The 13,153-nt window shown below is 41.5% G+C and overlaps 1 long non-coding RNA gene across 4 annotated transcripts; it reads left to right on the top strand.

The window, feature by feature from the left end:
• Nucleotides 1-50: 50 nt before the first annotated feature.
• LOC107266959 lies at nucleotides 51-4,528 on the top strand. 4 transcript variants are annotated; one of them, XR_001537516.2, is made up of 7 exons: nucleotides 136-486; nucleotides 2,270-2,429; nucleotides 2,516-2,814; nucleotides 2,901-3,267; nucleotides 3,356-3,675; nucleotides 3,743-4,127; nucleotides 4,182-4,528. It is a non-coding gene; the product is annotated as an uncharacterized LOC107266959 (long non-coding RNA). The 4 variants fall into 4 exon arrangements; XR_001537514.1 differs by lacking the exon at nucleotides 136-486 and adding an exon at nucleotides 51-124 and having other exon boundaries at nucleotides 3,356-4,127; XR_001537515.2 differs by having other exon boundaries at nucleotides 3,356-4,127; nucleotides 4,208-4,528.
• The last annotated feature ends 8,625 nt before the right edge of the window (nucleotides 4,529-13,153 follow it).

Here is a 13,153-nt window from a genome sequence, read left to right as displayed (position 1 = left end):
TCGTAACTTCTGCGCATGCGCACAACTCGGCGTCGCGTGCCGTCGCGTGTTCGACGTTTTGTCCGAGTGTCGATTCTTTCGGTATATACACAAGTGACGCAATAATATTCTACAAGCGATAAATGTAAGTGAGAAACACGTGCTGTGACCGACTGCAAGTCTTTCGTAACGAGTAAATGTAGCAAAATGCACGTAATGGCGTAATGATCGATGCACGCTGTTTACTGCTTGACTTCCTGTAGATTCTCCGTTGAAAACAGGACGTGACGTTATTCTCTGTAACTGATATTACCAACCGTGTTGGATTTGTAATATTTAATATTATTATTTTGAGTGAGCAGGCGGTGGTTTTTTGTTTTATTATGTACTTAAAAAATACCGGAAGTCATGTACGATTGCTGCTTACTCGAGGAAACGGCGCGAATTTGTTTTTCACTTTCTAAATGAAGGCGAAATATATGTATGAACATACGACGTATTCCTAAGGTAAGATATTGAAAAAGTGGAATTTACATATTCCTGCTGTCATTCTAGATCTGGTATTCTATTTTCCGAAACTTACTATGTATCCAGATTTCATTTCGAAACTTAACGCGAATAAATCTGTCGATAAAATATTTCCTGAATACGCGACACTTTTCAAGCAATCGAATGTCATTTTAGAAAAAAATTATACGATTTTTTCCCCAAAAGTCTGTAACCGACAAGAGACAAAAATTGTCTGCTGAATTTCACAATGATACTTATAGACACCCACATTTATTTTCAATATATGTAAATCGGTTACCAAGAAAAAATATTCATATAAATACTATTGATCAATATGAAGCAGATCCCAGGTGGCCCATGAATTTATATCGATCATCGATCACGCGTGACATGTGTAAAATTCAAAATGAAGGGGGTGCCCCGTTGCTGTAAATTGATTAAATTGGGCCCAGAATTTAAGGCAAATTCACACCTGATTGTCTATCCAACATATAGGGTCCCTAATTTCACTGCCGTTTATATAACATATATACAATGCAATTCATAATGTACCTAGCTAGGATACCGACCACCGATCAATCAACTTTTTTGCTCGCGATCTACTTCAATTAAAACTCATTCACATCCCATTGGCACGATCCTAATTTCCCTCCTAAGAAATCCTCAGTCCTTGAACATCCAACGAAATTATTTAGCTGAATAAAATTTAAAAATCGTTAATTTTTTTATCGTTTCCCATCCTCAATCGATTCCTGTCGTTATCGCGTATCAGTTCGCGCTTTATTTTTTAGTTCCAATAGCTTGACCTTCCATTGACATTCTCTATAAATAACACCACCATTTACATGTATCCACGCTCGAAAACGTTTATTCCTTCGAATTCCCGAGCTAGCATGTATCTATTTATATACATAATGTAAGAAGGCGAGTGTCCACTAGGAAGAGAACGCGTGTAACATTCACACAGTTTAACCAACCTGGAAACGTAACGGTGTCTAACCGTCTAGTGACCGTCGTGAAGATACGAGTACGAAAAAAAAAGTAATAAAAAAAAGTTTATCATAACCAAGCACCGAAGTACCTCCTCATAATTTCAGAATAACTGACCATGTCCGGATGTAAACATCGTAAGTTAGGGTTACAATGGCATTATCGTATTCCTTAATGAACTTGTCAAGTAGGTCGAGGATTGGCAAACTTGAATGAGAGTGGCGGGCATAACATTGCCACCGTATTACACCTCCTGTCCCATTACCTATGTAAATTAGCATTAATGCACCCGTAAAAGATACACAGAGGGGATGGGGATGCAACCGACATTTCAAATTAAGGCTATTCAGTAAGTATACATATAGTCCTTTTTTTATGTGGACAAATAAAGGAATAAAAAACGGACACCGTTCCATCAATGTCCAAGCGGGACCAATGTGGAACTGGTTACCCACTTTGCTGGTAGTCTGCTGCCAGCACCTTTTCTATTGTTAATGACAGATACCGTAGTAGGGATAGACTCTGTGTAGCATTTTGGGGACTTTGATAAAGTGTAGTTTAATTGAATGGAGTATATCTAGGGACTTTGGCATTTGGTGATGAAACTTGTTCTGCATCAGATCTGAGTAGAAAAATGAAAGATTTATTTATATGGTACCGCTGGAACGTGCAGCTGTTTGGATGTGCGAGAATTTTTTTTTTTCAAATTTTTTTTCGACATGTGGAGGAGTACGCGCGCACGTGTCTCCTATCTTTGGACCTTTTTTTTATCCTCTTCCTTCCTTTGCAGAGTTTTCAGATCCTCTTGTATACCGCGGTGTGTACGAACAGGGCACGCACCCCATATACGAGAACGTGTATCCGGTCCAGATTCGTGCCAGCCGTTCCTCCAGGAATGTTAACTTAAGACGCCGACTGGTAGTAAAAGTGGGCCTGATAAGTCCCAGCTGGTAACGTATAGAATGAGATGGTTGATCATTTAAAATTGTATGGGATTGTCCAAAATTATTCTAATTCTTATGATTACGAGTTTCAGATTTATTATGGGGTATATTAAATGGCGATTTATTAATTTAACTTAATAAATTTCTTTGGGAAAGTATTTCATTCATCGATTCGACGGCGATTGAATTTCAACCAACAACACGTATCCAGAGCCGGAGATTCTCGATTGGGACCTGTGGTTCCTCAGTCCCACGGGGCCTCTGATCACCGAAGCAAGACACCGCAAAAACTGTATCGTACGACAAACCGCCACCCGGTATACAGCATTCACTGGGATATATCCTTCGTCCTGTCTCACGCTTCTTCTCTGGGAACTTGGACTCCTGGACAGTGAGTATACGAATACACAGCTTGATTGTGAATTTTGTAATCTGAAATCTCTATGAAAAAATATTGAAATTCATTCTGCGTTACAGCACGGAGGCGCAGCAGCAACGAGGAGTCGTGTAAGATGGCGATTCGCAAAGTCGTTACGGTTCGCAGCAACCGTTAACAGACTGTTCCGGACATCCACCTGCCTGGCACTCTCTTTCGTCGAGTTCAAGAAACTCTTTGTGCTAGTCAGCCGAGGCGATTGTCGCTCCCTTGAAGACTTGAGAATAAAGGACGTTCCCGGGCTTCGTTCAGAATTTCCTCAAGAACGTGAGACTCGATAACGAGTAACGGACAAGAAGTGGTGCCTCAAAGATCTTGAAGATCCTAGGTGTGAGATTGTCTGATACTTGTCAGATGATCAAGGGGTTGGCATAATTTACAAAAAATGAATACATTTTTTCTAACCTGGTGAGAATACGTACTTAAGGGTATAAACAAAAGATAAGTCCTTTACTATTAAGTATTAGGTATTTATTCAAGGTTCTATAATCTTAAGGGTTCCTGACAAGGATAAAGGGGCTCATTCTGGATGCCAACTAGTCGACCAGGATTCCAGAAGTAAAACTGACAGGATGCCTCGCCTAGATCCTGTCTGTAGGCCGGAGAGAAGTCCTCTCGAGCATGAAATCACTTCCAGCAAAGAATAACAAGCGAAATGCCAGAAGCGTCCGTTTGTTTCGGTCGTTCTAAGCGAATGGTTCCAAAAGTGACTTGAAAACCGGTGCAACCGATGCATGATCATCTTCAAAGGGTTGCGTCAGGTAGCACAGGAGTGCTATCTGATACTATAGGACTTGATGAAGACATAGTCACATGGTACCCGGAATAGCTAGGTATCCTTAAAGGCACGTACGAGTATATTTATAAAATTATTTTTCTACAGGCTCCTCCCCACCAACCGGTTCGGAGACAGCACTCGCCGCGAGTCCCATTATTACGTATCTGGTCCATTCATTATATCTTATTGTTTAAGGCCCATTTTTATTAGCGTAAGACCCCTACCCTTCCATCCCATCTCCCCAACCCCTAGGACACTGATTCGGAGATCTTCGAGGACCATCCCCAAGGACCAGCCACCAACGAAATTAGATTCGAGATTGAGTGGCTACGTTGACCCAGGCAGCACAATGCGGAAAAGGCATGTGCAGGAGGACCAGCTGACTGAGACCGCCAGGAGGATATCGAGGCCCAACAGCCAGCCACCCAGCCGATTCGAACCCCTGGTGCAGTCCCTTCACACGGGTAGCTACTAGGCCTGTGTGGCAGAGGTAAAGCCTTCTCCTTCCAACTCCGCCGATATACCCCAGAGCACTATTTGACAGTTCATGGAGGTCGCCATCTTACCCAGTGGTCGGAAGACAACACCAGCACGCCAGCGAAAATCGGTGCACACCGTATCCAGGAGAAGCAAGACCCTGGAGTCCTGCCAGTACGGTACCAAACCAAAGCATCAGAACCTGCCATGCCCGACCCGCGGACCATGCCGAAGCGCGTAGCTTTCTCAGATCTGAGATCAGCCAATTCCTTAGGCCCCGGAGGCCCATCGAGGAAACCAGTGAAGACCGGAAACGGGAGAGACCCTACTTCGAGCCAAAATGCGAAAGAGTGCGACTAGCGAATTTCGAGTGAAAATTTTGTGTAAGAGAATAGCAACTTTTGAATATCGTTACGTCCGAGCTATTTTGAGCGAAGACTTTGCTTGATTGAGTTCCCTTTTTCCACCCTTTCTAATACTTTATTTCATAGTGTTTCCTCTCTGATTATTGCAACCCGTGCCCACGTGGAGGATCGGCAATTTCCTTTGTATATTCGAATTCGAAATCGACCTTCTGTCTCTAACACGACGTCGAGTGATGTGCATTTCAGTTTAGTATATTGCGTCCTTATTCCCTAAAACCCGTTCACCCCCTCTCGCGCCTTTGCGTCATAGATTGTTCAAGATACCGAGATAGTATTTATGAAGCTGCTACGATCGGGAACCTTCTCTCGAAAGACCCCTCTCCTCTTCCCGCCAGTCGTGCCATTTCAAGTAAAGTAAATATTGGAAGGCCTTGCGAGGTCACTGTCGGTGCTATACCGTTACCGTACCTGGCGCCCAATTTTTGTTCCGAGAAGAATATTAAGTGCCGGTAAACTCCTTTCCCTCCCTTGCCCCCTCATACCTTTCCGCCTTCCCCGAACCCCCTTTCCCGCGTACAATATAAAGTCCCCAGTCCGTTGCGGCATTGCATGCTCCTGAACGAGCCCCCGTTCCTGGCATAACTTTGATTATCTACTTTAGCCTAGTCTGTCTTTTGACTTCTGTTTTTTTTTTCACTGCATCTATCTTTTCGTTTATTTTCTAGTTCTGTTTTCTATTTTTTTTTCCATCTTTTCTACCGATGATCTTTCTATCAATTATACTACTCCTATCTTACCCCCGCGACCCCTTCTTTCGCTTGCACTCCCCTTTCGCGTTTAAAGTTCCTGCGACTGACCCGCCTATAAAATCCAGGATAAGGTCACAATATATATATATTGTGACGTAGCAATTTTCAAATGCAAGTCACGAGCCTGGGATACGGTTATGATGAAGTGGGGTAGTTTTGCATCCCACGGGAGCAACCATATCCATTGGCGCAGGCGCGGGGGGCCACCTTGGAATTTAGTATTTTATATCCAATAGCACATATTGTACTGTCACTCTGTTCGCGCTACCTCTACGTCATCAACTACTGCCTGTGGAGAGGAGACTCCCTATCCAGCTCGGAGCCCAGCTACCTTTGGGACTCTACCGATGCGAAAGAGGGATTACCTTACCGACTGCTCGAGTTCCCTCCCAGGCTGGTTATCACCACCGACAATACATCCGTCCGTCAACCACAGGCAAGAAATCCATCTACGAATTTACCTGCGTGCAGCCACCTTCTGGTACCTTCAATTGCCTCAGCTGTCTCCGACTGTCTTTAGGTACCTCTGAGAGGCGAACATCTCCGCCACCCACGAGAAAGGGATCGATCATGGCACCATCGAGATCCGTGAAATAAAACGTCTCCGTGTGACGTAATTGACATGAGCCACGTCACGCAGTGGAATTCCAGGGTGCTGCTTCACTACGGGCGAAGGATGGCTTTGCTTACAGTACCTCAGCGATTGCTCCCGAGGGTGCGCATGGAGCGTCAACTGCTCAGGATACTCTTAGCCATACCAGAGCCATACTGTTGCCATACTCATTCCCATACTATTCCTATTACCTACTTGCGACTAAGGCGACTCTCATATGTTGCGGGGGAACGTCTTTTTCTAATCATCGAGAATTGGTGAAATTTGGCGCGATTCTCATAGTGTAAACATTGGTATGCGGAACGGGGCTCGAGTGGGAAGAGACCCTAGCTGCTGCCGGTGGGTCCTACATCGCCCTCTTTCGTCGTGGGACTTTCTTCGGTACTGGACGCGGATTTAGCCTATCGTTAACTAGTCTGGTTTCTGTTATATCGTTTTCTATCTAAGTTTTCTGTTCTATCTGTTCACTATCTGCTGAGGTAAGCTCTCTTTCTTCTACAAATGGTCGCGAATCTCTTTGAGAGAATTAGCAGTGGGCTACCTACTGACATATGACTGAATACAACTATTTCTTCGCCCATAACCTTAATTTTGCCCAACTTTCATAATTAATATCGATTTAATCTAGACGGTAAAGAAATTTTATTTTGAGCTTCAGATGCAGCTGCTTGAAATCTTTCGACCAGATATTTATAAAACGTAGGGTCAATTTTATAGCAAAATTCTAACCCCACTACTTTAAGAAATCTTTAGAGCAAGGATCATTTATGGTTTCGGTAGAAACTGCTCTTTCACTTCACCGAACTGGCATCGCTAGATCAGCTCAAGTGTACCGAAGTGGCACCACTTCAAAATAATATACTGAACCTCGTCACAGAATGTATTTCTACAGTCTGAATATAACGCTTTACCAAGTTCAAAAAATTCTCAGAAAAAAAGAGTCAATTTCTTAAAGAATATTAAAATCCTGCGCGAATTACGATCACTCATTTCGAAATTATGTTGTCGAAATTTCTTGAGTAGGTAATCAATTAAATGTCGATGTGGATACCAGTACTGATGCCAGATACAAGTAGCGGTATATATCAACATGTACGCGTGTTCTCTGTATACTGTACGAAAATGGTCTTCGAGATGTCTAAATGCGACAGACATTGTTTTATAAGCACTTTAGTGCTTGTTTACTGTGAATCGACGTAGCAACGTGCGCGCAAATAGGACAGCTATCGCGCGGCAAGGCGTTATATGCATTATCAAAAACCATAGGAACATGCGTCCTCACTTGTTGCCATATTTACAGCAATACACGGTTCAAATTTTTAGCAGTAAACTAATAGCAAATTGCCTGCGGATGCTGATCGATTCTTCAAAAATGAACCTACGATCCTTACTTCGAGCATCCCGACTCGAAGTAAGGAATGTGACACTCCAGTCACTGAGGCCAATTTTAAAATTTTACTACGATTAAATTAATAGTTTCATAGTTAATATTCATAAGTATGAAAACATGGAAGTTCAAAATCACTGTTGCCATAGACAGTCACACGAATATCTACAAGCATGACTTAGGTACTTCGCGAAGGGAAGTACCCTATTATCATAACACTATTGGAAGCTGCATCACTGCACTGTTCGTTAGTATGGTCAGGTTGTATCATAGCGAAAGTAGCTGATACCGAATGTAACAGATATTGGAATGCGACTTAGAGTCGCGATGAAAAAATTATGGTCCCACCACAATCAACCCTTTACAAGCTCCTCTGATACGAGCCCATTGATTTAACAGTGGATTAAACAAAAAATGACTGTTTTCAGTAAATTAAAAAAAAAAGCTGAAATGATTAGTGCAATTTTCTCTAATTCATTTTTAGACAGTAAGATTCCTCTGAGCAAGTCGTCTATTAGACGACAATTGTGACGGTAACTTTAAAAAGACTTTTTTGTATATCTTCATGTATATCTGTATATATTAAACTTTTATCGAATATTAAAATAGAATAACTGTTTAAAAAAAGTTAAAATTAAAATTATACTACGTACATACCTTCTTATTACAAGTCCAATAATAAAAGTTGATCATGTTCAGATCGTACGAATAGAAAAAATAATTGCTAATAAATAGTTATTTTCTTCAAGTAATTACTTTTTCTAGCATATTTGCATAATAGATTTGCAACAACAACAGCACGGAATCTACACTTGGCTTGCAGCAATAATTGCCGAGCTTCTGCTATGTATTCGCTAGCATTGCTCTCTTTATTTCTATTTCATGGCAAATTTGAAGCATATTCCCAGCAAATATTTGCAGAAAATTATTTCAACTGATTTTCATACACACGTTGTGTTATCTGGTTATATGATACGAAAGCGAGAATATTTATTTTTTATATACCATGAAACTATCGCATTGCGATATATTTACTTCCTGTTGTCACTTTTATTTCCTGAGTGTTTCATTGCATCATTTTAAATACGACCTTGATTCTACACGCGCGCGCGTGTGTGTCTTCGGGGGCTCGACGTGCACGCCTTCACATATATCTATATAGTGTGGTGCGTCGACAGCCACCGTCCACTTTCCTCTGTTACCTCACCGCACTGCGTCCATAAGACGAAGACCGTTAAACACAATAAGAATTATTTGTATATTATTTTCCTCTACCAACGTAAATAGTTGCTTATAACAATCTTAGATATTCTCAAAGTTCACACAGTCAACTTTTTACATTCTTCGAGTGTCTTCAATCGATTCTTCTTTCTTTTTCTCGACTTTTAGCACAGCAATTTTATGAAACTCTACACGATATTCTTATAAGACGCAATAATGGAATGCTGCAAAGACTTTTCGTTGTGGTTAGTGCCAAAATTTACTTTATTTTAAGCTATTTTACTTTTTTCGTTCATTGCATAAATTTCAAAGTAGATAGCTCATTGCTTCTGGTTACAAATCCTGGAAGACACTGCAACTGTGGTCGTGTCTTTGGATTTGGATCATTCCATTGTGATTTAATAAGTCCGGCCAGAGATAAGCACTGTGACATTAGGTGCGTCTGTAATATATAGCTTAGCTATCGACTACGAAGACGATGGAGCCTCTCAGCTCAGTTTGCACGTTTGATGCGGTATTGCAGCTCGAGCTGATAACCGGAAATGCATCCTACGCCATGTTTATTGCACTCAACTCATGCACGACCTAGATTCAAGTCGGATAACTCTTCCAAGAGAAACATCAGTCGTATCCATCTTGACTATTTATACTTATCCCCCCTCCAGAGATTTCATAATGAATTAGCAGCATCCTTAATCCTGTAGAAAGTAGCATAGTTGGTGTCATAGGTAAGGAATATGCTTTGCACTATAGCAAAATCAACGTAGTCTGGACCCTATTTAGGAGTCTGGGTCTCAAAATTAGAGTCTGACTTACTTCACGTAGTGTAGACGTAGGTCCCATTGTAACGTGTAGCCTCACAATCAGATATGACGTAATGCGTGATAGATTCGTATTACGTGCGCAGGCAACCGAGTCTAACATCGCAAGAGGGTAAAATCTCCTGATTGATCGCAGGTCATGCGCCTCATGGTATGTTATGGAACAATACGGCCCTGACGAGTTCATCCTGCTAGGAAAGTGGGTCAGGTCAAGATACGCTAGACTTTTAATTCCGGTATAACTTTTTTGCAAGTCCACCGATTATCATTAAGTCTTCCAAGGGGCCCGTTCATCTTTTTGTCGAACTCCTGATTTTCGAACGACTTATAGTACCGAGCCGTATCGATTACTGGGCGGTAGATTAGAATGGGCCTAAATCGGTTTCGGGACTGTCGGACATCCAAAACCGCGCAAGGTGCACCTGGCAGCTTCTTTTTCTCTCACTCGCAATATCCCTCTTCTGTTGTACTATTTGTTTTGCTTCTCCTCGCTCCTTTCTCCTCCCTCTCTACAAAGAGAGTCCAAGAGAGGATCGCTTACGTCTTGCTCCAGCCTCCGTCTTGCTTCGCGCAATTTGCACTTCCGTTCCGCGAATTCCCACGGAAGTCGCACAATCGCGAATGCGACAAAGGATTTGCACATGTCCCATACACCTCCACGTGCGATCATTCTACGTGCCCAGGACCTTATTCACTTGCTGATCCTCGCCGAGCGAACTGTTTCCGCAAGAATACGGGGGTGGAGTTAAATTGCGAAGACAAAAGGATGTGGAAGAGAAGAAAAAAAGTGGATGGAAAGTGTTGCGTTACGTGGAGCGGCTCTTCCTGCGCAAATCTCGAGGGTTAGGTTTCCATGTTCCAGAGTGGACACGGCGGACACGCTCGACGACGGGGAGGATGGTTATTGTCTGCCGTCCGGGTTTTAAATTCAGCCAGGTTGAATGCGCCCACATTCGAGCCAGGCAGTGTCCCTTTTTTTCATCACTGTAGCTACTCGAGTCTCTTTACCTCAACTGACAGAACACTCTTTTCTTTTCTCCTTGTTCGCATCCATATTTCGTTGCTTCAAAACATCCATTTCTCTTTTTCTTTTACTAGGATACTTACCTCGATTCGTACCTTAATTCGATTTATCGATCTTTTAGTCGTACCGTAATGATTTTGGCGTTTCTTTGTAAACTGAACGTTTTATCGTTCTCTTCGAGTTTACCATTGATCATTTGGAATCGGAATAACCACGCTGCCGCGTGCGAGGCTGACCTTACTCAAGTCGCTAAATAAACCATGCCGTCTACTACGTGGCTGGCCAAGCGACGGCCTACGCCGTTCTATTCTTGGCGTGAAACTAGAAAGCGCAACTTTGTTCTAAATTTTTCTTTTACCGTACTCTATCAACATTTTGCTGCAAAATATGGTAAATTATAGAAATTTTCATTTTTGCTATTTTTCAATTTTTTTTTTTTTTTTAACATTTTATTAGACTCCGTTAATGTTGATTACTTTGAGAATCAAGCATTTTTTTCCCACCGTTATGTTTCTTTCCTCCCCCCTGTTCTTTTTCTTCCCGATATAGACTCCCGAGAAGACGTTCTCCGCACGTGAACGACGTCCGTTGACTTTTCCATGGAATTAGGGATGAAGTACGGTGGGGTGTTGAGGGGTAGTGGAAACGTGCGACAGGAAATGGTAGAAAAGTCAAGGGCTGTGCGAGGGGTCGAGCAGCACTTCCAGTCTGGATGAATTCTCCCTTTCCCTTCCCGCCCCCATTATTTAAACCACATCCGAGGGGCGAAGTAAAATCCTAGCTCGTGTCTCTGACCTATAGAAAAACAGAGAGGGGTGCTGTATTTATTTTTGGAAAGAAGAAAGAAGGAGGGCGCGACAGTTTAAACGTTGGGGAATATTGCGTCTGGAAGGGTAGACGTTTATGCTGGGGTGTGACGATAGCCATCTTGTTCGTTAGAGCTTATTATTACGAGAAAAGTGAAAAAGGGGGAAATCAATGAAAAGGGAAAAAAAAAATTTGAAAAATTCAATATTATGTTCTCACAGTTTCCTTATCTACGGAATCATACCAAACGACTGTTTCGTATAAACAGAAAAATTGCATTACCCGTTTAAACGATTATTCCCATTTCTCATTCTTAAGTCGAGAAACTGTTGTGTTTTGAAAATTTTTTAAAATAAATATCTCCAAATAAATTTCTCTTTTTTTTTTTTGAAAAATCACTATACCCGTACAGGATGCTCGTCGTCGTCACGATTAACTCTCGAATATATTTCAAGGTCTGTAAATATACAGGAAGCGACAGTTGGCCTCAGAGTGAACCTCCTCTCAAGATTTAACACGCAGGCAGTATAGGCGGATCTGAGGAAGCGGTACATGTGTCCGACCGCCGCGAACCGTGAAGGAATGAACGAATGAATGAGTGAATGAATATGCATTCCATTGAGAATCCTCGCGAGTTCATTGTCTCCCCTGTATATAGCAGTGATGACAGAGAATAGTCTGAAGGGTTTGCACTGTAAACGGAAGGAATGTTTGACCGCAACGGATTCTTACCGGAAGTGATGTTGAATTTAACAAAATATTATGCAACTTCAAAAAATTAAATTTTACTGCAATATTTATAATAAAAAATTTTTCAATATTATTTTTTTCTTCGTCAAGCTCGGACGAGATGATTTATTTTTATTATACGTATATACGCGTATGAACCAACCTTAACGATGATTTCCCAAACAATTTCGAATTTTCAAACAATAGCATCTCACAGCCACTAACGGTACTACTTTCAATTAGCAATCCCGGTACCGTATGCTGGTCTAACCCGAGGTTACATGCATACCAGTCACACCCGGCTAAACTCAGGGTTCAGCCAGAACTCCGTTCGAGGAATAAAACATAGTAAAGCAAAGCGAAGCAAGGACGTACGAGACTCCCGGTCAAGGTTATCCTATGGGATACTTGAAAAATGATTAAAAAGTTTTATAACGCGATACGAGTAAACACCCTATACCAAATATGAAATTATTCCTGGAACTATGTCGGGTCCCGGCAATTATTATTATTATTTAATTAATCGAAAGCACTGCTGTATTAAATGCAAATAATAAGACGGGAAGTGCACGAAGAAAGGCTTTATAAATATTAATCAAATTCCACGACGCGTTCTGTGTGTCAATTTAAAAAATTGCACGACCCGTTTAATCGCTTCTTCCTGCTTCTCACTTGTAAATAGACCGAGACTTTGTTGTGTTTCGAAAATGTTTTCATAATAAAAGAAAACGCAACGGCATATAAGGCAAGGTAAAAAAAGCATCCGTCGTACCAGTGGCGCTGCTACGTGAAAAAGTAGAACCAATGCAGCAACCAATACTACGTATAGATTGCTGGTTGTAAGAAGAAGAATTGCAGGTTTTCAATGCAACGTACGTATCTTACCTATCTATCCTTTCTTTATCGAGAATTACGATTGTTCTGAGAATATTCCATAACAGCCTACCTTTTTCCTATAGTACAGTGCTTACTTACCTACGTACCCAACCTATCCAGGTGCTTGTCCGGGACTAACTTCCCGGCATTGTTTCGAAATTCTCATAGTGCACGCAATATTCCGGCGACCATAGATATTTAACTATGCTTGTTTACTTATATCAGATGCATTTTGAAAAAAATGAAAAATTGTATCAATGAAATAATTGACAGTGAATTAAAATTTTTTTATTATAATCTTGTCTTTAAGATTAATGTTAATTTGACCTACACTTATAATTAATTCAGTTTCGATTGATCATTCAGAATCTCAATGATATCGCACGA

Source organism: Cephus cinctus, unplaced genomic scaffold (genome assembly GCF_000341935.2).
Source record: "Cephus cinctus unplaced genomic scaffold, Ccin1 Ccin1_scaffold0330, whole genome shotgun sequence".
NCBI classification, from domain to species: domain Eukaryota; kingdom Metazoa; phylum Arthropoda; class Insecta; order Hymenoptera; family Cephidae; genus Cephus; species Cephus cinctus.
This window is presented reverse-complemented; position numbering and strand designations above follow the sequence as displayed.